Raw genomic sequence first — 26,896 nt, 5'->3', positions numbered from 1 at the left:
CCAAAAAGCGGTGGTGTTATCCCAGTCCCTTCTACCCCATCACATTTAGGGTTTCATTAATTAATATAAGCCCTGATACTTTACAGGCCAGTAATGACCTAGCTGCCTCAGTGTATTGGGTTCACATGGCAAGGTTCTGGTAGCAGGGTGGGGCTGCACTGGCAGCATCTGTGAGAAGAATCCAGCAGCTGCCCCGTGTTAGGTAAGGGCCAGTTTCAGCTGGCTCCAAAGGGGCCCACTGCTGCCCAGAGCCAAGCCATGAGCAATGCAGTTTGTGCCTCTGTGAGGGCGCATCCAAGAAACAGAAAAAAAAACAACTGTTGCGGAGCCCATTTAGGAGCAGGTGATCTGGGGAGGGGGGATAGACCCCAGGGTGTCCCAAAGCCAGCGCAACTCACTCCTAACAAACAGACCCCACGACACAGACCTGCACCTGGAGCACCAAAGAACTTGTTGTTTTTTTTTTTTTTGCTGCCTGTGGAGAAACCCACACAGGAGCAGCCCAGGAAGGTCGGCACCCCACGAGAGGGACCAGAGCACCAGAGCAGGGAGGAGAGTGTCCGTGAAGGAGCAGGGGGAAGGAAGCACCACGGACTGACTGCAGCCCCTGCTCCTGGTCCCCCCACACCACTCAGGGCAGGGAAAAGGTGGAAAAGAGTGAAGAGCGTGGAGGTGCCCCAGCTTGTTTCTCACTGCTCCAGCCTGTCAGCAACAGGTAATAAATTTTATTAATCTTCCTATGCTAAGTCTGTTTTTCCCACAACAATAATTGCAGAGTAATCCCCAGTGAGGTACACTTGAGGAACCCTTGAGGCACACTTTTTCGTTTATCAGGGAACCAGCTTTCTGATAAGCCCTGACTCCCCTGTTCCGAATTTATAACAGCAATCTCTCCCCCTCCTTCTTCCACTCCGGATACTCCTGTTTGAAGTGGCCAGCCTGGCCACACTTAGAACGTCTTCTCAAAGCCCATCCCTGCTAGGATTTAGGCTGCAACACAGGTAGCTTTCTTTGCCTGCCATTCCTTCAACTCTCTTCCTCTCCTTTCCATCCTGGGCCCAGCTCCTCCTGAAAGCCCCTCTATCTCCCCCTCTGCCTCACTAACCAGTACGCTTGGAATACCATTGGTTTTGCTCTCTACTTTTCCTTTTCATCTCCGTTCCTGGCGTCCACCTCCATACTACCCGCACTGTTCACTCCGTCCTACCACCTTCTGGGGCTTTTTCTGTGTATCTGGCCAGGCTTTAATCACAAAAAATGAACTTTGAAGAGCCCTTGGGCTACCAGGTCCTCAGGATTCATCCCTAAGTACTTTCTAATTCTGATCCCGAGTCTCTCATATGATTTCTATGTTGTGGGTTGTTATTATCTCAGTTAGATAAGCAGATATATACATGTATGCTCTATCACAATTACTCAGTCCGGGGAGCGTTAGCTCTTCCCCATTCTTGCATAGCTGCCTGCTGAATCATTCCCCTCCTAAATATTATTCTCCAGTGAATAACATACTCAAGATTGCCTTTTTCCCCCCTCCCCAGTATTTCAGTATTTTTGGCCCAAATACTGAAGTTCCTTTTATTGGCTTTTTAGGCCAGACAATTATACAATATCTAACCATTTTTAAATCATTTTTTAAAAATCTTTTTCCCTAGTTTTGTATTGTTTTTCCAAATCCTTATCATTCTCCCCGGAGAAATATCTTTAGGCACAATCCTGGGGTCTCCACCCCACCCTGCTGACTCTTGGAACCCTTAATCCCCATTCTCCAGACCCCTCACCAGCTTCGTCGCCCTTCTCTGGGCTTGCTTGAGCACCTCGATGTCCTTCTTCTAGCTAGGGGCCCAAAACTGAACACAGCACTCGAGGTGCGGCCTCACCAGAGCCGAGTACAGGGGGACGATCACCTCCCTAGCCCTGCTGGCCACACTGTTTCTGATACAAGCCAGGATGCCGTTGGCCTTCTTGGCCACCTGAGCACACTGCTGGCTCATATTCAGCCGACTGTCCACCAATACTCCCAGGTCCTTCTCCACCAGGCAGCTTTCCAGCCACTCATCTCCCAGCCTGTAGCTCTGCTTGGGGTTATTGCGCCCCAGGTGCAGGACCCGGCACTTGGCCTTGTTGAACTTCATGCAGTTGACCTCAGCCCATTTGTCCAGCCTATCCAGATCCTCCTGCAGAGCCTTCCTGCCCTCGAGCAGATCGACACACGCACCTAACTTGGTGTCATCTGCAAACTTACTGAGGGTGCACTTGATCCCCTCATCCAGATCATTGATAAATATATTAAAGAGGACCAGCCCCAGCACCGAGCCCTGGGGAACGCCACTAGTGACTGGCCTCCAACTGGATTTGACTCCATTCACCACGACTCTTTGGGCCCAGCTACCCAGCCAGTTTCTAACCCAACGAAGCGTGCGCCAGTCCAAGCCATGAGCAGCCAGTTCCTTGAGGAGAATGCTGTGGGAAATGTGTCAAAAGCCTTACTGAAATCAAGGCAGACCACATCCACAGCCCTTCGTCACAACTCTCTGCTCTGCCTGGCCGGTATCTTCCGCGCCAGCTTGTCTTTGGGTATGTGGGAACAGACCGCTCCTGAGCCATTAAGATTTCCCTACTGAGGAGCGCCCAGCCCTCCTGGACTCCTCTGCCCTTCAGAACTGTCTCCCAAGGGACTCTGCCAACCAGTGTCCCAAACAGCTCAGAGTCTGCCCTCCGGAAGCCGAAGACAGCAGTTTTACTGGTCCCCCTCCTGACTTTGCCAAGAAGGGAGAACTCTACCATTTCGTGGTCGCTCTTCCCAAGCCAGCTCCCAGCCACCACATCTCCCACCAGTCCTTCTCTGTTTGTGAACACAAGGTCTAACGGGGCACCCCCCGGCAAGCTCACTTACCAGCTGTGTCAGGAAGCTGTCTTCCACGCTCTCCAGAAACCTCCTAGCCTGCTTCCTCTAAGCTGTACTGTATTTCCAGGATACACCTGGGAAGTCAAAGTCCTCCACAAGCACAAGCACTGGCGATTTCACCACTTCTGCCAGCTGTCTGTAGAACTGGCTGCAACATGGCGGCGACACCGGATTTGAGTGGCCTGCGCTGCTGCTGGCTCCGCAGCAAGGCCCTGCCTGCTTCCATCCCCGCTCCACTGCTCGGTGCCCCTGCCTTAGTCACAGCCTTCTCTTTGCTTGGTCCTCTCTGTCAGGAAGAATAACTTTATTCTGGGAAAAGTATCCATATAAATCCTACTTTGTTATCTCTTCCTGGGCAGTCTGTTCGGCTAAACTCCTTTACCGTGATAGTCAAGAGGAAGATACTGGTTCTAGTCTACTTCAAGCTTCGCTAGAAATCTTTTGCATATGAAAAGGAACAAAATATTGCCATTTTATGGAATTTTAAGTGTGTGAGTATTTATGATAGGCTATTTTTTCCCCCAAAAAATCTAGATTTGTATTAATTATATTGATTCCATAAAGACTATTTCAGCTTAATTAAATGATTTTGATTGTTCTGAACAATTAAGAGGGTTTTAACTTCATTCGAACCTGTGCTCAGAAACTAAATCCTAAAATTAATACATTTTGTTCTATTAAGTAAAATATATTAGTCCATTCATTCATTCATTCATTTATAAGGCAAAGTAGTAAATATTACTATCATTAGTAAAATACTCAAAAGTCTAAAATATTGGTGATATGTGTCACTTGTAACATTTTTATTTTTTTTTTCCCTTTGTCAATTTCAAGCTTACTAGTACCCTATTTTTGGGTACTTCAATTTGCATTCATTATAGTAGTCAGCCTCTGTTGCAGATACATTGTATGCAGACATGTTATTTTGGGGACGTTTTGTCCTTAAATCAAATCTGCTGCCTGTTCCCTGTATGACCCCTTTTTGAGATCTTTTTTCAGCAACAAGTCATTCTGCAGTCTGTAGTACTTGTGCTGATATTTAGCAAAGAAATGTGAGCAATATCTCCTCTGAATGCATCAAAGCACCTTCCTCCAAAGTACATACTGATAAAAAAAATCTAACTAGGTTCTCTAACTGAATCTAACTAGTTTCTTTGAGATCTAAATGGGGTCAATTTATTTACATCTTAAATAAATTTTAGTTGTAAAATAGTCACTTTATTCATGTCTGGCTATTTTTTTTGGGGGGGGGGGGAGGCGGGGGTCTCATTCTATGTAATTCAAAAATTATAATAATTTTCAACTGTATTTCATGAAATCACACTGTGAGAACAATACTGCACGCCTTCAAAACATTTATGCATATAAACAGCTTTACTTCTTCTAGTGGAATTATTCAAGTTTTTAAACATTTATATGTGTTTAAGCACTTTGGTAGAATAGATCATGAATCATAACAGAATTGTAGAATCTTTTTGAATGTTCTCTTTTGTTTGGTTCTCTTTTGTTTCAGTCTTGTTTTCTTCTCTCTTAAGTTAATGCGGGATCAGGCAACAATTTCTGATGAGATAGTTACGGAAGTAGATGTACATCCTTTATCATGACCACAGTTGCTAAAACCAGATTATAGTGATTATTCAGGATTATACACTAAAGTGGTAATGTGAATAGACATCCACATCATGCCTGACATTTGCGAAGTGGTGGATATCATTAAGAAGTACATCAAGATCACAAAACCCTCCATTTACTATGCATATATTTTAATATCCTGTACTATATGGGGAACTAACAATGTCGTCTGTAGTTAAGTTTTACTGACACTTCCAGTTGCCAGGCCCTTTTTGTTTGCTTTATTTTAGTTTGGTCCTAAAGCTGATATTTTTAACTTGAGATGAATTGCCTGAAGCTGACATTTTTGGGAAGTCTAAGATGAAACATTTCAGCTATACCTGAGAGCAACAATGGCATACAAGTGACTATCTTTTCTTAAAATAAAATAAAGCTGTGCTGGCCGTTTTATTGGCATCGGCTCCATACTTCAGAACAAAGATTAAAAATAAATGAAAAGCCCCTGAAACCCATTTAGTGTCCTTACACATTTTTTTGAGAACTGCTTTCATGAATGAGTCTCCACTGCACTAAAGTGGTAAATGAGTAAAATTCAGAAGCTGATGGGGAATTTCATCTGCAACTGCAGTCACGGATCCTTACTTCATTGTGGTTAGTAATAGTTCATTTATGCTATTTGAGGTTAGAAAGAAATTCATTTTTTCATACAGCTGGTGCCATGACATGCTAGCTAGCTATGAGCAAGTGACTTTACTTCTGCAACAAAGATCTGTAAATCAGAGAATAATAATGTGCATTACTTGTGGAATTTCATGGAAGAATTGTCTTGGTGAGGCAGTAAATATGAATTAGCGTTTTCTGCCTTTGTGTCATATTAAGCTATATAGAAAATGTGTTTTTGTGTGCTTAATGATTTAGCACTGTTCTTTTCCATAAAAGTTCTCTTCCTCTGCTTACTTTCTATGAGTACTTTTCATATTTTTAATGCTATTCATGAAATATAATTATCATACATAAAAGTTTGTCTTCAGCTGAGACATATATTTCTTTGACATAGGAAGAGTTTAGTTGCTTTATTTTTTTATAGTTTTTTTTTTTTTTCCTTTTTCATTTTTTTTTCTTGTAAGTAAAGTATAACATTGAGGTCCACCAAAGAGAAATAAAACTGTTGCCTCATAATTACAGGAAGCACTGTTTAGCTGTTTTTATACCTTGAGAAAAAAAAAAAAAAAAAAAAAACCCACAAGATAATCTGGTGTAGGCAACTTAGTAGGTGATTAAGATACAGGAAGTAAATTGGCTGTAGAAATATATATATATATATATATTTTGAATAACCATGAACGAATAAATCATGATATAGTTCTTGATATAAATTAGGTACAATGAGGTTTTTCCTCAGGAATAGAGGACTCCATTTGGTTTTCTATAACTTAATTTTTCAACATTCATTTTTATGACAGTATCTGCTTATTTTTGTAATGGAAATAGACAAAACCGTTCAAAATTTGCCATTTAGTTTCTGTTTGATCTTGTTATTTCAGGGAGAAAGAAGCTGCAATAATTGCAACATTCTGATGGCAAATACAAAACACACTATGTCAAAGAAGGTATCACAGAAACTAAGAGGAGGACAAAAGAGGATAAAGGTCTGTTTGCTTGATCTTGACCTTGAATAGTCTTCTGTATAAGGACGTGGGAGTTTGTGGGGTTCTGTTGTTGTTTTTGTTTTGTTTTATTTTTAAGACTGGAAAGTGAGAACATTTGCGTGCTGACCTGAACAAATGTGTAGAAAAAGCCTTGTGCTGAGAGGTACTATGGATAAGTTTGGTTTGTGAAATGTCAGTGTGGGTGGATGTGAGATGATTGAAAGGAGGTATGTCATGAATTCTTTATAAAGATAAACTTGCCCCAAACTCTGTAACATTTGTGAGAGTTGTTCATAGATGGTATGAATAACTATCTTTGGAATTGGTATCTGTGATATGTCCTATTATTGTAGCTCTGCAAACTCAGAGAGAAATCAGTGCTCCTTTTCTCCTTGAAAGCCTTTTCTTCCCTAAGTATTGGCATGCTGCTGAGCTTCAGAGTTATGTCTGGGTGTACCTAAAAGGAAATATTATCACGGAATCACAGAATCCTCTAGGTTGGAAGAGACCTCCAAGATCACCTAGTCCAACCTCTGACCTAACACTAACAAGTCCTCCACTAAACCATATCACTAAGCCCTACATCTAAACATCTTTAAAAGACCTCCAGGGATGGTGACTCAACCGCTTCCCTGGGCAGCCCATTCCAATGCCTAACAACCCTCTCAGTAAAGAAGTTCTTCCTAATATCCAACCTAAACCTCCCCTAGTGTAACTTTAGCCCATTCCCCCTTGTCCTGTCACCAGGCACGTGGGAGAATAGACCAACCCCCACCTCGCTACAGCCTCCTTTAAGGTACCTGTAGAGTGCGATAAGGTCACCCCTGAGAATCCTCTTCAGGCTGAAGAACCCCAGCTCCCTCAGCTGCTCCTCGTAAGACTTGCTGAAATTGCAATTACTGAAATTACAAACTGAAATTAAAATTCAAAGGTGGTTTCAACATAAATTGAGACATAATGCAATATCACAAGTAGTAAAATGAAGGAATCTGTATTTCAAAGACTATATAAGAAAACAAAAGATCATGTACAAGGAAAAAACTTCACATTAAATAAGTGTGACAAGTACGTGGTCTGTCCTTCCTAAAACATTGAAAGTGCTGCCCAGAGTAAGTGGTAGAGGTGAGTTACCTTCCTTGTGGTACACACCCTCTAATCAGTGTATGCATCTCTGAGAGTTTCTGCATAGCCCTAACAGCAAACATACTATGAACATTTATGAACATTCTGGGAGATGAATACAGAGAAATTTTGCCTCTGAAATGATGACCTTTTAGTGGCTGTTCATTGTCTATGACTGGGTAGGATAGGGCAGCTGCTTGTTTTCAAAAGTACAACGATCTCCTATTCCTCAGTTACTGCTAGGCTGACAAAACAAGCCCTAGAGTACAGTTGTCTAGACTACATAGGTTCATTAGGAGCTACATTTGAGTAAAAAACAGGATTTTAAATTTCATAGTGGGATAGCCCCTATGATTAATGTGGGATGTAAATTCAGACACCTCTGATAATTTCTGGGTACAGTAGAATATTTCTAAAGCCTTGAAAATGCAGGGATTACTTGATCTAGCCAGGTGTTGGATGAGGATAGAATTATCTCATTTAAGAGTACACCTATATTGCTGTCAAGCAGACTGCCTTGTTATCTGCATTGCTTGGGAGTATCCCTGTCAAAATTTGACAAGCTATATCCCTGTTATTTGGTGACTGGTCCATGTGATGCCTCTGCGTATTTTGTCAGCTCAAAGCCTCTGAAGCAGTAAGAAAGCTGCGTTGCAGTCCACCAATTGTCGGGCTTGTAGCATGAAAACGAGCATGACGGAGAGACATGCTGCAGAGATGAGGGATGGGAGGCTTCTGGGAGGACTCCTGGAGGACTGTGCAGTGCTGCCAAAGTGTTAGGAAACATGTCTCTATAAAGCAAAGAGAAAGCCAAACCTAGCACAGCCTCATCCAAGCTGCTCTTCAGGAGCTGACCCTGAGATGAGCTGTTCCTCCTAGTTTAGCCTTAGATTCTGAACTTAGAATTAGTTCAGAATCTAAGATTAGAATTAGATTAGTTCAGCTAGTTCAGACAAGCCAGAAAAAAAAAAATCAGGGAACAAGCTGAAAATTAAGAAGAACAAATGCTTGCATTTACTCCCTGTCCCTATTTTGTATAGCAGGATAGGTGCATCCTACAGAAAAACAGATACTTTGGGGAGTGTTTTTTTTCCCTACTAATATGCATTCACATTTATTTCAGCTGACTTCCCTGGGAAACAAGCTATTGAGACTGTGAGGTATTGGCAAGACAGACTACTTTTTTTTTTTTTTTTTTTGGTCCTAAAATAATCTGGAGTCTCGCAGTTAAAATTCTGAACACTGAAGTTATATAGAATATATATTCAAATAAGGTTCAGAAAAAAATGATTTTTGCAGCAATACAATATTTTCTAGGCCAGGTTTTAAATGGTATCTGGGAGCAATATCTGTGATAGTGAGTTAATTTTCAGTTATCATGATGTATTGCATATTTCTGTCAGCTTGGCATCACTATGGAAATATGACTTTCAGAAGGAACCAAAAATACTTGCTCTTTTAGTGAGTAACAATTTGGAACATAACTATATATAGGACAAACAGCTTTAAAAAAAATCTCATATACATCCCTTAGGAGATAGAATATGCCAAGAAGGATATCAGAGTTAATTTTCAATTCACTAGCTTTGGGATCAGCTAAGGACCTGAGTTTAAACCCATGTTTTTAATAGTTACCAGAATGTGTTATTTTCAAAATTAAATACACTAATGTAAGGTATAACTTCATATATTAAGATGGTAAGCTGAAGCATGACAGAGATCCTCATCAAAGACTTCAGGACAGATTTTTTTTTTTTGGGGGGGGGGGGGAAGTGGGCGGTGGCTCAGGGTTCAGCTTTGTAGCATTGGTTGGCTAAGCCCTTCATGTTTCTATAGAAACCTTTTGTATGAGACTTTAAATAGAGGCTCTGCATGTACCCAGAAAGTAGAATTCTCTGGTGTCTTTGGTTACAAGGTTCTTCTTTTGCCACAAAGTAAAGTCTGATAATACTGAAAAGGCCAGAGATAACTCTGGAAGGAAAAATGCTATATGGAAAACATATGGAAATACTATATGGAAAACAAATATATGTTATTTATATCTTTCTTTTACTTTACAATTTATCTTAAGCTCTATGTAAATAAGCTGTCCAAAGAAAACACTGCTCCCAAAAGTTTGTATGCTGCTTCTATTAACATTAGCTACTTTGTCATTTCCTTAGGAAGAAAAAATGTATTTCTTGTAGTTCTGAATTTTCATGTGTAAACATTTTCTATAAAAAACTCATGATTATTGGTAGAATTATAATCAGAGATCATGAAGCAAATTCTGCCATTACCTGGGAAGGTAAAACTGCAGTGAAGGCAGATACTTGTGGCTGCTATATGCCATCTATCGCTTTCCAAAACAATTCTGCATCTGTTCTAAGATGTACTCTGTAGTTTGGTCAGAAGGAAGTAGCTGGGCTAAGCTATACTGCACAAACAACCCTGCCCCACCCCAAACAAGCTCAGTCTATAAAAAATATGGAGCCAAGTTTCTTTGATCCCAGACAGTTTTCTCTTTGTAAGTCCCAAGTAAGCACAGCCAACTCCAGCTCAACTAAATATTTTAGCTCAAAAACAGTTAATCGTCTTTCAAAATTCCTTCCATTTGTGAGATTTCCTCTTGGAATGTTTTTGCCTCAATGGTGCATTTCTCAACAGCCTTTTTTTTTTTCTCTTGATATGCTAACTTTGCTAAAAAAACCAATAATCTAATTGAAGCATTTTTTTTTATTGTTTTGTTTTTTTCCACACTGACACTTTGAAGTTTCACTTAAATGAAATCTTTTATGTTCTGATTGCTACTTTACATTTTTCAGGAGAAGAAAAGAATGAAAAAGAAGTCCAAGCTTCTACTGAGAAACAGTCAGGACCACAACAGGTATAGTTAAAAGTGATCTTCTGTAATTCAATAACTAACTTGTAGTAGGTTTTAGCTACAAAATTGCTGTCTTCTAGAACTTTTTTACAAGTTATTTAGCAGTCAATAAACTGTTTATTTTCCTGTTACTTGCTACAGTACAGTGAAATTACATTTGTTTGTTTGTTTTCCTGGGGTAAATCCTGTGTCTGTTTGAGTGATGGGTGAAAAACACTGTTTTGTTTACTGGTCAGGGATGTTAAAGGAGTATTATGCTATTAGGTGTCCTCTAAATTAGGCCTACAATCCTCATTTAGTTGGCTTTTGTTCTTTAGAGAGTGATGTTCTTGGAGCTGGGAACCATATCATACTAGTACAAGGTAAGATTGATGAAGGAAAAATTCTTTTTCATTTGTCAGTAAAATTGGCCAAAACTGCCATGTTGCTAATCAAGTTCATAAGTTATTACTTACAAATCTACACACAGTAGTGAACAGCCAAATCTTATGTTAGTTACATGAAGAACTTGACTGTGATTCCTACTGAGTATACTAAAAGCAGGGAAAAAATCATTAAAATCTGCTTAAGGAAAAGCAACTGTTGAGCAGCTTGGTATGTTTGCCAGCTGAGCACACAGGAGCAAATATAAAACTACTTGTAAAATCTGTCCAGTTAATTTTAAGTATAATTACAGACCTCATGATGCTTTACAGATTTGTAAATCTCATGGACCATACAATTAAAGGGCCTACTACTGAAACCATTCCATGGTATTGTAATTTATTGTTTCATAGACTAGATCTGTTTACAATAAAGGCACTAAATAATTGAGAGATTACCATGTCTATTAGAGATTATCATGTTTAATAAGATTAAAAAACAAAACAAAAAAGCTTTTTTTTCTTTCATGATTGGTTTTTTGATTTTCGATGTTTTTGTTGTTTTAGAAAAATTGTGGGAGTTAATTTTTTTTATAGCGGTGTATTGAAACAGCTAATAAAAGACTTCAGAAATACAAACATTTTCAAATACTAATTACTTGGTCAGTCTTGTGCATGCCTTTGAATGCTTCTCAGCTCAAAGATTCATGTAAGTACAAATCTTTCAAACCTTGCCTGTTTAGCTCATCCTCATTTGAAGACCAAATTTTGTCATCATAAAATATAGAGAAATTTAGTAGATGAAAGGACCATGACAATGTCAAAGCAAGGTGCAAGTCAATTTGGGTTAAGGTTCAACAGCATGTTGTGAGACAGGATAGAGGAATATGTAACCCTGTGTTGAATTATAATGGTTAATTAGTGTACCACCTTAGATTCAAAATGATTTTCAGCCACATAATTTGGATGGATCTGTTTCTATGTGAATGTACTTCCTTGTTTAGATATTTTTGAGTATTTTTTTTTGCCTTACTATGCCATATGACACATTTCTCATACATTATTTGGTAAGATTTTCGCTTTTTTTGTGTGTGTGTAAATTGTGTACTGCTCAGATAAAAGCATGTCTGTTTGCTGAGATATCCTGAAATAGAACAATCCCAGAATGATGCATTAACTCTCTCTTGCATGTGTTTTTCTTGGGACCTGAGTACCTAGAGAAGGAAAGTATGGCTCATGTTTTTTTGAAAAAAGAGTTTATCACGTTTCACAAGAAAGTCCTGGGTGAACAGTCCTGATAGCTTCTTAGCTGGCATAATAGCCTAATAGTCACTTTCCAGAGAACTAAGTTTCCTTTGGTTAACTAATTCCTGTCTGGCATGTTTGAGATGAATCCATTGAAGTAAATTTCATGTTCTGAAAAAGAAAAACTAATCATTGATTTTTACTCTCTATTTAAGCTCCTCCAGACTTAGTATGATTTGTGGTTTTATTGTTTGTTTGTTTTTGGTTTTGCTTGATAGGTTCTTATTCAACCCTAGCAGAAGTTTGTCTGTGTAAATCTTCAGAATTTGATTGAAAGTAAAAACACAGACAGTAAAAATCTCACTAAATTATTCTTTCATATTTGACCTTCAGGGTACATTACTGCAGTGCCTGGAAAATGTAGAAAGCTTTGAAACAACGTTTGTCTTCTCTAAAAAGGTATGTTTCTCTATGAGAGAGAAGTCCAACCGAATTCTAAGAATTTGTCTGTCATTCACAGTGCCTTATTAGTAAATGCTAGTTCCTAGTGAACTATAATTGAGTTATGAAGCAGTTCTTTGCACAATCAGAGTACAGTATGTGAGATTCAGACAAGCTTTCTAGACAAGTCAAATCAAATATAGCCTGTCAGCAAGGGCTCTGCAAATATGAAATCTTAGGTCTTGAAGGAAAATTCTTTAGTGTTCTCTCCACATAGAGTCACATTCCAGGATGTTTCCTGCATCTTTTATGACACAGATCAACTTTCTGCATTCACTAGAGACAGTAGATTGGATATGACTTGAATCATCATATGTTCTTACGAAAAATGACGTTTGACAGTTCATCTAAGGATGGTACGAACAAAAGCTTTTAACTGAGTTGGCTTTGCTGTGTTAATGTTTTTCCTTTTGCTGTACATTTTTTTCTATCAACATTGTAGTTTCCTTGTCATATTTTATTTATTACTGTTCATTTGCTATGTACAGACTTGGTATTTATTGAGGTGATTCAGAGTAATATTTTATTTATTAGTAATTGCCCCTTGGTATGTAATACTGAACATACCTACATGGAAAGAATAATCTTGTCACTGTGACCTGAATGGCTCTGTCCACTAGGATGAGGAGAAGTTGCATGAAAGCAGTTTTTCAGTAGATAGTTGCTGTTAACTGTATACTGTTTGAACTTTAACAATAAGAGGAAGTTTCTTTCAAAGCATTATTTAAATTCTTATAAGCTTCTATATTAGCAGTACTTTTGAGCAACTATTTTTAAAAACAGATGCAAAGAATTGCCAAGCACTGAAGCTGTGCAATATATTTGTCTTTAGAGGGACTTATATAATTCCAAGCCATGCCGAAAAGCTAAAAACTCAAATAAAATACCTACAGTGTATTAGAAGGATAGTTTTGCAAACGTGCAGCAGTTGCACATGCATGGCCAGTGGCAAATTTTATGATGGAAATGATATGAAAATAACAGCAGTTTAGGAGAAAAATATTATAAAAATAAATACAAGTCACAATAACTACAATTAATTAGATCTCATACAACCTGTATTATTTAAAAATTGTGTAACCAGCTGTGCTATAACGAGCTGTGCTTTTAATCAGATTAATGAGTCTACAGTTCAGCACTGTTCATGACTCAAAATAGTCTTTCCCTACAGCACAACTTCCTAACAGCCCTTCATGTAACATTCATTAAGCACAAACTAGTAATAGTATATAAGGCATAAGGGCATACAGGACAAGTGATTTAAAAAACTCTAAACATAGACAACTTTGGAAATCCCAGGCTTATATATCAAAACCTTAAAAAAAAAAAAAAAGTTGCTTAGAACATAACAAATCAGCTCTGTATATTCACCCATTCAATGAAGGTTGCTAATATTTTCAAGAATATTATAGGGATTTCTATGAAACAGTAATCCTATCACATTTGATCACACTGTTTTGAAACATGAACAATTTGGAAAGATTATCATACAGCTTTTTTGTTGTTGTGATTTTAGGTATATTTAGCATTGAAAAAATGAGCAAAACTATCACAAATCTGAGGCAGCATCTGCCCCAAGAAGACGTACATTTATGAATCCTGACCTGATATGAATGTTAATATCAATAAGAAGAAAGCTTCTCCAGGAAAGGTAATTGTATATGCAGAAAGAGGTAAAGGATTTGTGTTCAATTCAGATTTATTCTTTTTGTGCCACCTTATGCTCTCTCCTGCTTCTGATTAAGTGTTTAATTACTAAAACAATCATATTGACTCCTAGCACATGGATACAGTTTTACACAGAGGGCTTACTTCTCTATTGAGAGCAACATGTGGTAGATATTTATTCCAAATGTCAGGTACAACCTTTATTTTCACAATGGCACTCAAGCATGGTGCTCAGAACAGAAACAAACTGAGTTTATTTAGTAACTGATGAGTTATTCCACCCCATCAGCAATAATAAGTTAACATTATTATAATGAAATACAATGGCCTTCCATTTTTCAGTGCTTCAAAATTTCCCTATTCTAATTAATAAACTACTTTGAAATAATCTTTTTTATTTCAGATGTATTCTCCTTTATTTCAGATAATTGTTAGTTTTAATCATATAATAACTTAAAAAAAAAAAAAAAAAGAAGAATAAATATCCCAACCTACTGATATTTTTAATGACTCCAGAAGAGCTGATTTTTTTTGTTTGAATTTGTTGTTTTATCAAATATTATTTTCCCCTACAAAACAGTCCGGTAGGTGCTAATCCAAGTCATATAAAAATAAATAAATCTTAATTTCTAAGCACACAATTATTTTTTTAATAGACTCTATTATAATAGGACAGACTGTTCAAGTTGAAAAGAGGTCTCAACTATCATCAGAGCTGCTCAAAATCAAACCCTCTAGTGTTAGCACTTCAATAAACAGGCTTGCGATTGAATTTAAGTACTTAAATATTAACATAAAATTATTCTAGATCAAAACGTGCCAATGAGCTTTGACTCTGGGCCCATAGTTAAATCTTTATGAAAGACATAATCAATTTCGTGTATTTGTTTTGTGCAACCTTTGTTTCACTTGTCAGCCTAAGTATTCATTTCTTTTCAAAGTTAGCAAGACAACATATAGCAATGTCTTTGAAAATACCACTGTGCTTACAAACGAGATTTCACGTACGAGGAACGGCTGAGGGCACTGGGCCTGTTCAGCCTGGAGAAGAGGAGGCTGAGGGGAGACCTCATCACAGTCTACAACTTCCTCGTAAGGGGGTGTCGAGAGGCAGGAGACCTTTTCTCCATTAACACCAGCGACAGGACCCGCAGGAACGGGGTTAGGCTGAGGCAGGGGAAATTTAGGCTTGACATCAGGAGGGGGTTCTTCACAGAGAGGGTGGTTGCACACTGGAACAGGCTCCCCAGGGAAGTGGTCACTGCACCGAGCCTGTCTGAATTTAAGAGATTGGACTGTGCACTTAGTCACATGGTCTGAACTTTTGGGTAGACCTGTGCGGTGTCAAGAGTTGGACTTGATGATACTTAAGGGTCCCTTCCAACTCGGGATATTCTATGATTCTATGATCATTTCTGACACTTGATATACTGACTCCAAAAAGCAATATTCATGGGAATGGTAAGCAGCATTTACAACTTTGTAACATTAGTCTCAAAAGTATGCCTGACTCATGTTCACTTGAAAGAGGTTTCAGCTCTAGGGAAAATTACAGAATGTATTGCTGTATAGGACTCTCCTAACAATGCCAATATACAAAGACATTTGTGTTTTTTATAGAAGATTACAGATATATAATGTTTTCTATACAGGAAGATTAAAAATTGTATGTGAGACTTTTATGGAGACCTGCAACAAGCCACTAAGTCTTCAGAAATACTCAGTTGTGATAAACTATTTTAATTAAACTTCTTTATATAAACTTCATGGTACATTTTATAAGAAAAGAATAGCAGATTTTTAAGGTGGTCTAAAATGCATGCTCCCTTCATCATCTTCTGCATGCATGAAATTTTATGCTATGATTTTTTTTTAATATATCTAATTGGTATTGAAATTATACTTGTGATTTTTTTTTTTTAACTAGCAAATATTCAAATAGAATAATTAAACATACCAAAATAACACTTGTTTAATTTTTAAGTAAATATTCTTAAAGTGGGAATGCCATATTCTTTACAGTGACATAAACTCCAGAATGTAATTCTGTTGGTTATTTTGTGTAAGTTTACTTTTTGTTGTCTAAGTACTCTCATTTTAGGTATGTTGTGAGCTTCAGATGAGGTGTGGGAGTCTGATTCCTTAATAGCATTTCCAGCTCCTCTATCATGTAAGGGTGTCTTATTTTGGCTTAACAAAAAAATAAAATAAAAATTAAAACAAACAAACAAACACATAACTAACGTTTTCTTCATTTCAGCAAAATTTATCTGCATTTTTCATCCTGAACCCAAGTCAAGTAAGTGTATTCATGAGGTACAGAAAATTAGATCTTGTATTTTGTATGCATATGTTATTAAATATTTTCTCTCTTCCTGGTAAACTAAGAGATATCTTAAGGTGAAAATACTTACTTTAATACTTAAGTATTTGTATCAACAACTGTAGATAGCACTACTCATGCTTTAGGGACCTGGAGAAATAAATATGACAGACCATAATGCTCTGCCTGTAGAAATAGCACTGTTCCATTGAAGTTGGCAGTGCTGTATTCTGACTTGTGCTTTGGTGAATATTTGACTGAATGTCCTCAGCAGGTAATTTTTATGAACTACTAAAGGAGGTCAACATCATGAAGTTAGCTTAAGTCTTACGGAACAGCTTCGGTAATGTAAGTACAGATAAACATTATCAACTATTGTATCACAGAATCATCTAGGTTCGAAGAGACCTCCAAGATCACTTCCAACTCCAACTCAAGTCCAACTTCTGACCTAACACTAACAAGTCCTGCACTAAACCATATCATTTATTGATGTAATTCCACTGAAGTCAATAGAGTTACCTACCTTAGAAAAGAGAGTAAGTAATAATACATGTAACTGTTTTTCCATCTCCTCATTGTGTATATTTCTATCATCATCACTAAACAGAGACTTGTTTGACAGAAATGACAGAAAAAAATATGTACTGTACTTTCAAGGGTCAAGTATCTGTTGATGTAACTGGAACAATTAGAGTTTCATTCACTGGAAGACTATAGGATTTTTCCCATATTTTGTCAGTAAATAGATCCTTCTTTGTTTTGGTTCTGGGTATCTTTACTCACACCTAAAGTGATTTCTGCTATGTTAGCAGCGATTACCTCCTTTTATCCCATAGGCATTATAATGTCACCTTCAGGAAAGTAACAATTACTTTCTTATCCCGAATTCTAATTGTAATATGTAATGATTGTAGGCATATAATGATGCCAGAACAGGGAACAATATACAATTCAGAGGAAACAATATTTTGAAATGAGAAATTACTCTCCTGCTGTGAAGAAATAAATCAGTTATTCTATATTTAATATAGAAATTTCTGAGAACTTGATCTTTGTTTTTCTATGGCAAAGAAGAAAAGGGCTCTGAAATCTCATTCTATTTTTACTTTTTAATGTTTCTGAATGAGAAAAATGTGAACATAAACCACTGTCTCTCACACCACTGTCCTGGTATGTTGCGGTTGTGGTATTAGGACTCTTTTCTTTTTTTTTTTTTTTTTTTTTCTGAAAATAATATAAAATACGTTATGTTCCTCTATATTTTATTATGAACCATCTTTTCTGAATGGAACTTTGTCCTAATTCAAGTGCCACTAAAATAAAGGTTAGCTTCTCTGACTGTATTCTTCAGTGGAAAAGCTTTTATAAATTACCTTATTGTTTCACAGGCCTTGGAGAGTGCTGCTGTGGATGGCAATGAGTGTGACTCATCTGGCTGTAGAGCTGGAAATGTAATATTAAAGAAAATAAATAACAAGACTGAAAAGAGCATTAAATGAGGAAATGAGGCACGAATGCGTGAAACAGAGGTTAGTCTGCTGCATCTAAGTAGATACCACCTAATTACTTGGGAAGCAGAACTTAGTAAGGGAAGTGCAAGATCATGAGTTAACTATAACACTCTAGGATATGCCAGGATTCTCAAATCTAGCAATGTCACTTCCAGCAGCAGATAGCTCTCTGCCATTCTGCAGTATATAGGGGAATAGTTTGAAAATCCCGATCATTGAAGGAAATATATTGATTGTTGATCCAGTGATTTGTATTGCTTATTTACTTGATTTTATAATGGATTTTTTGCATTGCCCGTAAGAAGATCATCACATTCAAATTTCCAAAATCATGCTTTCTAAATAAAAAACACATCTTAATTAAATTGACTTTTAATACTCAAGAGCTGGACATTGTAATTTAAACTTTGTTGCATGAAAAACTGAACTGAGTAGAGAAGTCAGAGTCCTTCTTACCCAGGAAGATCATCACTGTTCTCACCCTAAATTTGAGCATTACTTCTGAGAAGCCGCCCAGCTACTTTCTTTCTCACCACTTATCATGCACAATTTTTCTAGAACTTTCATTTTTTTTTATAGAAGGGAAAAGTAATTCTTCCTGATCTATAAATGCAGCTGATAGTGAATTCAGTGCATGAACTTACCTTTTTTGTACCAGTTGACAACTGATTGTACCCTTAACTGGGGCAGAACCACTGTGCCCTTCCTTTATCAATTGCTCAAATGTCATTATATTATTAGGTCAAAAAACAATACCACCTCCAAAACGTCATGCAAAAATTGCTTAGATAAGTGCTTCTGTGGTAAGTGATACTACTATACCCGGAGTAAACAAATAATGATATTTGTACGTGCTGTTAATGTGTAATGGTGTGCTAATATGCATAAAAGCATTGTTGTAGCCAAGTCTCTAAGAGAGGTTACATAAAGAAGACTTTCAAAATGAAAATAATAAAGAAGAATTTCAAAATATGTCTTTTAAAATTGGGGGCTTACATATCTAAGAAAGCTAAGGAAACAGAATGAAATAATTGCTTAATAATTTTCATGTGAAACTTTGTTAACAAATTTGTGTCAACACAATACACAGATTAATAGGGATATGCTCATTAAGAGTTTGCTCTTTGAGCAAATAGATTTATTTGTAAACCCAAATGAGATTTTTGAAGTTTTTTTTTTTTTTTTTTTGGAACTGTGATATAGGCATTGTCATGCCTGTTGGTAAAACTGAGAAAAGAAATTGCATGATAAGTCCATTGATTGTAGATATTAATGCATTAAATGTATATATATTATATTTAGATTCTAATTATTTTTATCAAAACATATAGAGAGAGCTTTTTATTGCACAAGTTAGACTTTGGATTTTATTTTATAAAGTTGTAAGCTATTCCATAGATGAATAACAGAAGTTTGTTTGTCTTTAGCCATGCTCTCTTCTTTTCTAAGTTCAGGACCACATGAGTCATTCCTCACTGAATATATACATAAGTCTAATATAATAAGTCTAATTCTTATTCAGAGACTTGCCAAAGCCATCAGTGCTGCTGATAATATGGTAGAGGAAGCAGGGGTTAGCACAGCTAGACTATACACAAATCTCTAAATTGATCTGCTTAGTTTTAGACTTGTGGAAGGCATGACTACCAGAGATGCCACTGAAACACACAATTCCCTGTAACTGGAAGGAGAGGGTTGCGTCTTTTCTTAATCCTGACTTCTTTCCCTATTTATTTTTTTTACAGGATGAGCTGTTTGGTACTTTCAACACATTTTCCAAAGCCTCTTCATACCAGCTAATGGAATATTACTAACTGTGGGATCTTGACAGATAGACTGAGATCTGACAATGTTTGTTGTTTGTCTTATACAAGCCAGTTTATTTCCTGAACATGAAAAATGTAAGTAAAGAAAAATGTTTTATCTCAATCCTGTTTTAAAGGAAATGGACCATTTGAAAACTTAAGAACTAAACAAATCAGATTCCTCAAGGTCTGGTCAAGTACTGTAAGCCGAAAACTAAATTTAGAGAAGCCAAAGGAAAAGACATCTTGTACTATTGAGAGTGGTTTAGAAAACAATTTTAGTTATAAAGCAAAGTGACATATTTATAGTACAGGTATTCCCAGGGTGGTGGTGTGTGTACATGTATGTGTGTGTGGGGGGGGGGCTTTAAGCACTGTCTCTTGAGCTTATATCATGTTGGGGGTTGGATAGAGTAAGATTATAGTGGTTGCCCTTCCCCAGATACACCCAGTGTTCAAAGTGAGGTCCATCTGTATGGGGAATATGAAGAAGTCTGTACTGCTACAACTGTAGAGAAAAATTCAGGTTTCACACTCCCTGCTGTAGTTTAAGATGGCTAGTGACAGTTCTACATGTCTGAGTTATCTTTCAAGTCATCTTTTGTTATGTAAGGAGGGATAGTCAGGTGAAAGGATGACTCAAGAACAGTACTCACATTGCTGAGGGTTCGTATCATCTGGCATCTTTACTTTTTTCCTTGTGCCATAAGCATCTTCCACCATCTTGAATTTCCAGGTGGGAATCTACTGTATAGTGAGAAGGAAAAACAGAAGTAATGCAGTGAATATTATAAGCCTGTTTATTACATGCTGTAAACATATACATATATTTTAACTCCTATTGAGGTACAGTCATCAAACCACAGTTGCCCATAGGTGGTCTATTGTACATCTTCAGCAAGAGACTGACAGACATAAGCAGGTTTAAAAGTTCTAATTTGCCCAGTTATTAAAAAAAAAAAAAAATAAAATACAGAAGCAACTAAAATATGAAGTAATAAGTGAAGAAACAACTAAAACATGAAGTAGTAAGTATAAGCAAATTATGCATACAAAAACATAGATATGGATCTGACATGTCTCTATTTGGGAAAATGAAGAATTGATAACAATTTTAAATACACCTGGTTTTGAAAGACACCATGAAAGCTCACTACTTCTTACAAACTGGTTTGATCAGGCTGCCCAGGGAAGTGGTGGAGTCACCATCCCTGGAAGTCTTTAAAAGACGTTTAGATGTAGAGCTTAGGGATATGGTTTAGTGGAGGACTTGTTAGCGTTAGGTCAGAGGTTGGACTCGATGATCTTGAGGTCTCTTCCAACCTAGAAATTCTGTGATTCTGTGATCATGAAGCACCATTCCTTGCTAAGCTGACATAATATGCAGCAAGTAAGATTTGAGACTAAAAGTTCCTGTATTTTCATGTACATTCCCTGCCAATTTTTATTTTCTCTTTTCTTTCTTGAGCTACAGAACAGAATGAACATGAAGACCTTCTGACCAAGATCTTTCTTCTTGGAAAATAAACTGTGATTCAGCAGCAGTATAAGTTACAGGTAGGCACTTAAAAAATAAAATAAAATAAAATAAATACATCAGCTACAGTTATCAAATCAAATTTGAATAAATTGTCTTTATTATAACAAAAGAAGGTTATGGATTTTGCCTGAGGTGTTTTCATTTATAAAAGTATAGTAGTCAAACAGTCAAATAGAATGGAATTGCTAGTCCTGACTCTTGTTGGTAACTCTTCATGCCTGAAGTGTTTTCTTCCTCAGCAAATATTCAGTAGGTACAGTGAACATTCTTTCTTGTGTTTAATAAGAAAAACATCTTATTAGTAGTAAATGATCTTCTGATATAAAGAAGTGACGTAAAAATTGGAACCGATATAAATATTGACATTTTAAAGTTGCAGTTAGTCTCTGCCAACAAAAGATGGCACTGCTCAGTTTTCTTCAAAACTGTAATGTCCATTCATTGAAATTAAATACTTTTAAAACAGTTCTCTTGTCTTTGTCAAGAATGTGCACATTGAGATCAGTATTTGTTATTACTGATTAGCTAACAAGTTGGCCTTAGATCTTTAAAAATATGTTTCCTCAAGTCCCAACTGGAAAGAACTAAGTGCCAATAATTCACAAAATACTCTTGCAATTTAAATGGTATTAACAACCTCTTGGAGTCCAATTTAGACTTAATCATTATTTTATGGAAGCAGTTTTGCAACAAATGGGAAACGAAAGGAAAATAGTTTCCAAGATTCTCTCAGACCAGTCTTTTTGTATGCAATATATATTAGCTATTTAAATATTAATTCAAATGCCTGTTGATCAAGCTATGCCTTTTCCTTGAAATTTTCTACCTATAATATAGCTGTACCCAAAAGCAGAGATTTTACATACATCTGAACTTTTTCTATTGCCTTGTAACAAAATTAATTAGCTTTATATTATAGGGCTTTGCTAAAATTAGATAACGAGTAATAATCCCATGAATAACATAAATTAAAAATTGAGAACAATAAGAAATAAATATAATTTATTTAGTGGAAAATAAATTTGCAATAGGTCTGTGATCAAGATTAAAAGGAAAACAAATGCCAAACCCCAAACAGTAATAATCACAGTAATAATACATAAAAGTCAGAAATCAATTTAGGTAATAGTAAGGAAAAAAATCACATACCTTAGCAAGATGTACAAATACACAGTATAATCTATTTTTGGGCATCATCTTATTCTAGTATGATCTGAATTATCTAATATATATATAATATATATAATAATATATGTAATAATATGTTTAGACTGAATTACATCGTCAAGAACTGAAATTTCCCAGGGTATCCAAAATGCTTTTTTAAATGGAACCAAAAAGGTTCAGATGGGTTTGGCTAAAGATCATAATTTACTTTGATTCTTTGATTTGGGGGAATTTGTTTCCTCTCTTTTTTCTTTTTTCTTTTTTTTTTTTTTTTATTTTTTGTCAATCGGTGGGGGATATTTCTGTATGTCAGAAGCTGCATTTCAGATATTACATTTTCAGCTTTTTTTTCTGGGTTTGTTTTTCTAAAAATAGTCATGTTGTGCTGTGAGAACACCATTCTTGCTCCTTTTTAATCCTTTCCATATCTCCCTCCAAAACAAAGATAAAAAATACAACAAAATAATAACTGCTAGGCGAACAATTCTGTATTTTCTAAGCTTCTTTGACATAAGAGGAAAGGTTTTGTGGATTTCTTTCCTACCATGTCAAACTATTCAGAGCATGGTGAAACCTCAGGAAATCCTCCCCAGTTCTGATGGCTGCCATCTTCAATGTGATTGTCAGCATTATCGGGATAGCCAGAGTTAAAAATAAAAAAAATAAAAAGAAAGAAAAAAAAAGTCATTCAACCAAAAGCAAATTCAACCAAAAACTGTAATTCAAATAAGATCATATAAGTTTATGACAATGACGTTATAACAATTTAAACAATGAAATAATGCAATTTTTCAAAATGGCAATACTGACCTTTTTATTGGAAGAGGAGTCCTAGTTCTTATATGTAGCTCACTAGGTCAGTCTCACCAGTAAATAGGACAATGATGCATTGATAAACACTCATGATTATCCTCACATGGTGGAAAAAAAACTTCAGTTTTATAGGTCTCTGCACATTCGCACAGCGAGAAATCACCTCGCCTCATTAAAAATACATTACCACTTTGTTTGTCTGTTCAGAAAGAGGGTTTTTAATGAGATTCATCTTGAATTACTGTTTTGAGAGAAGCAGCATATTAGATAGTACACATGTATTTCAGTCATATGTTCAATGCAGTAAATCTAGCACAAAAGGCGTGTCCAATTGAATCCCAAACCCACATAATATATTAAAAACTAAGCTTTAAAATTCACTATCTTGTAGCTTGTATTCCTTGTTGTGTGTTTTGACCTTGTAAGTTGGGCATTCCTTAATATTTATAAACTCATTTGAATTTTCCAGTTTTACCCTTTCCCCACCACCACCTCCCTTTATCTTAGGCTCCATGGTGAATTAGCACAGCAACTTTGCCCAATAGACTTCCTCTCTTGCTGCCTTAGAGCTATTTGCCCTTACCATATTCTGTCTGCATCACTGCAGGGCCATCTCTTTCTGTACATTTCCATCACGGCTGCATTCATTAACGGAAATTAAAAGAAGGTGGATATTGAAGTGATGCTGCAAGAAACAGTCTTCCCAAAGAGCTGAACTTTCTGCTCCCTTGTTGCTCATGGCAAACTCTGCTGACTCCTGTCACAACCCTGACTGGCAGCTTTTTCCCAGAGGTAATGAAACAGGCTCCACTCAGGAAATTCCTGTAATTGCATTATTTTTCAGGTGCTGAAAACATTCATTTATTGCCAAAGTTCTTGTGAAAGAAAAGACTAATAGAGAATAATAGAGCAAAGGAGAGAGGTAGTGAATTTTATGCTTAAAATTAGTGCTAAAGTATAACAAAAAATTTGTTAATTAATTTGTTCAGACAATGAATGGTAGTTGACTGCATTGCAATGTTCCCCACAATGACTTAAAATTCTATTTGATTCTTTAATAGAGGGACATGATTTTCATGATGTACATGTATTACTGTTTCATGATGCTGCAGCACCAGTTCATGGTTTGCAGACAGATGTCTTCTCAAACACTGACATTCTTTCACACTTTGTATCACAACAGAGAGTGATATTTCAAAAGAGTTAAAACCACTCAATTTCCTACAGGTGATCTTTTTCCAGATAACTAATTTAGACGTGCTGAAAATGTAAACCTACTGTTAAATTTTCATTCACAAGGAGGACATTTTTAACACAATGTGGGGATAATTCAGGTAATTGAGGTAAAGGATGTTCTATTTTTATACTTTCTTTAAAATTACCATATATTAGATTTGTGAAAATCTTTTAGACCAATTTAATTTCAGAATATCTAATTATTAACTAAGCTACCTCAGTGTATGTCTAAAAATAACATAATTATGCATTCCTTAAGATCGCCAAAATCCATATGCTAAAAGGCTAAGCACAATAAAACGTAATAGGAAACAGATTTCAGAGTATAGTAGGTTGTACTGCGTATAGGCTGTTGTATGGCCAAATTCCTAAAAATAAAGGCTATGAGCTATGATCTTGAAATTCAGTTGTATGTTATTGTATTGTTTTCCAAGTCCAATGTAAATAATTAAGAATCTTAAATAATAGAGAGTTAGAAACTGTTTTTGGCAGCTTGAAGACCTCTGCTGCTTGATGTAAGATGACTATTAATAAAGAATAACTTACTTGAAACGTGAGTTATGCTGACATAGTATCAAACGTGGGCTGAATAGGTAAAAAGTAATTATTCTCAAGAAACACCAAGTAGTACTGTGATATTCCAATAATCCTCTTCTCTACGAGAATGACGCATCATAAATATTTCATCAATCATCAGAGAAAACTCATTTTAGCTCTTCTCCCCTCTACTGCTGCTTCTTGAATTCAGGAGCTGTGCCTCTTTGTAATTGGCTTAGCGAGCAGCTCCTGCTCTTCTGCCCACCTTATGTTTTGGCTTGAATATAGTAGTTTTGCACTTAGAGCAAAATTAAGTAAAACACTTACCAGTCTGTGGAATAATGAGAATTTAGATGCTCAAGTCTAAAACCACAGTTTCTTTATTTGCTGACATCAGCTCCTGGAAGTGTGGTTCACAGCAAATCTGAAAGGAAATAAACATACACTGCTGTTTGTTCCTAACTTTGTAAAGGTGTTTTCCATTACAGACTCACTGGAGAAAATATGAAATCAAGGATAAAAACCGAAGATTCCCATAGTCAGGAGAATGTCCTGATCACTAGCTAGTATAAAATTGTTAAACAAACGGGTAGACTCCACTCCCAGTCTCTGACATATGAAACTTGTACACACTTACCTTCAAATTTAACTACACCTAAATATGTAAGTTGTAGACCATGTGAAAAAATGAAGTCTAATAAGAAACTGACATAAAAAAAAGAGATTTTTAAGTTTAAGAAAAAAAATGGTTCCTTCCAAAATTAAACATTCTGACAATGTGCTGCAAGGAAATTTGATAATTCTAAATTTCTTCTAGAAATAGTTTTTTAAAAAAATTAGAAAACTTCTGAGGCAAAACATATTTTTTGTCTCTTCAATTTGCCTAATAAAACCCAAAGTTTTCCCTTGGTTGCTAAAAATGGCTACCAACAGTATAAAATTTTAAACATATTGTATGTAAACTTTGTTTCACTAGAAATTTCCTGAGCAGTCCAAACCATTCATAAATAAACAAGAAAATAATATGTTTTCAAATATAGATTAATGGAGCTAAGAACTTTTCGGTAATACGTTTTTACTTGTTTCAGCATTTCTTCAAACTCCTTTTTTGTAATACTCTTGTAAATATACCAGATATCTTACTTTTATTAATATTATAATGCTATTTATAATTAGCATGATGTGTAAATATAAATAAATATAATTTATTAAGTAAATATAGTCTTGTTCTGTTTGTTTTATAAATGGCAACTAATGTAATGTAGAATAGAAGTATAATATTTAGCTTACAGTATGCAAAAAAAAAAATCTTTTAATAGATGCTGTTCACTTGCAACAAGTGCAGTTAGGAATCAATCTCCTTTCCATTAAATGCAGCTTCCATGCAATACGTCTGTAACATTTTTGTTGCAAAATAAAGCAGCTTTAAGAGTTCAGGATTCTCAACAAATTACTTGATTCTGATTTCCATGAGATCAGAGAGAGCTATGACTAATTCTTGTTTCCTTATGATTTACATCATTGTATAAAAAGAACCCACAGTATTTCCTAAACTTATACTTTTAAATGTTTTCTAATCTGTTTTCCTTTAGTTTTATGTTATAAAGAGACTCCTTATGTTAAAAGAGACTCTTATATCCCTAAATTTAAAGTCTTAATGTCAAACATCTGAGCAGAAGACCTTAAAAAGGAAAATGAAATAACCAGTTGCTACTTTTGGGGTTTCACAAAATTATTACTGTAACTTTGAGAGTATTTGATGGACTACGTCTTTCAAGCTTTATCAATGTTAAAGGATCCACTGTAAAACAAAAGAGCTATCGGATGCTGTAGTAGTTGTTTCCTCTACTTTGACAATGCAATTTCCCCCTGACAATCTGGCAGTGACTGATAAACCTTGGCTTCTTCCTACCAACAAAATAACAGTTTTTATTATTCTAGAATAGTCTCAAAATGAACGACATGCTATATGTATTGTCTTCTATCCAACCCGTCTTTTTGGAGCCTAATTATTGTAAATAAATGTATGGTCTCCCTTATCTAAATAAATTGCGTCTATAACACAGTCATTTTT

General features: G+C 36.1%; 1 long non-coding RNA gene across 7 annotated transcripts in view; it reads left to right on the top strand.

Annotated features, from left to right (window-relative positions):
* Positions 1-348: 348 nt before the first annotated feature.
* Positions 349-26,896, top strand: part of LOC137857880 (uncharacterized) — a 54,642-nt gene continuing 28,094 nt past the window's right edge. Inside the window, exons 1-11 of one of the 7 annotated variants that reach the window (XR_011097333.1) lie at positions 350-715; positions 6,022-6,126; positions 10,053-10,114; positions 10,429-10,473; positions 12,112-12,177; positions 13,736-13,892; positions 16,148-16,749; positions 17,602-17,742; positions 19,470-19,625; positions 21,004-21,086; positions 23,657-26,039. This is a non-coding gene — a long non-coding RNA (uncharacterized lncRNA). Of the gene's footprint in view, positions 716-6,021; positions 6,127-10,052; positions 10,115-10,428; positions 10,474-12,111; positions 12,178-13,735; positions 13,893-16,147; positions 16,750-17,601; positions 17,743-19,469; positions 19,626-20,997; positions 21,087-23,656; positions 26,040-26,896 lie in introns of those variants that run through there. The other 6 variants (XR_011097338.1, XR_011097336.1, XR_011097335.1 and 3 more) reach the window with 6 other exon arrangements.

This window comes from Anas acuta, chromosome 5, assembly GCF_963932015.1.
Source record: "Anas acuta chromosome 5, bAnaAcu1.1, whole genome shotgun sequence".
NCBI lineage: Eukaryota > Metazoa > Chordata > Aves > Anseriformes > Anatidae > Anas > Anas acuta.
This window is presented reverse-complemented; position numbering and strand designations above follow the sequence as displayed.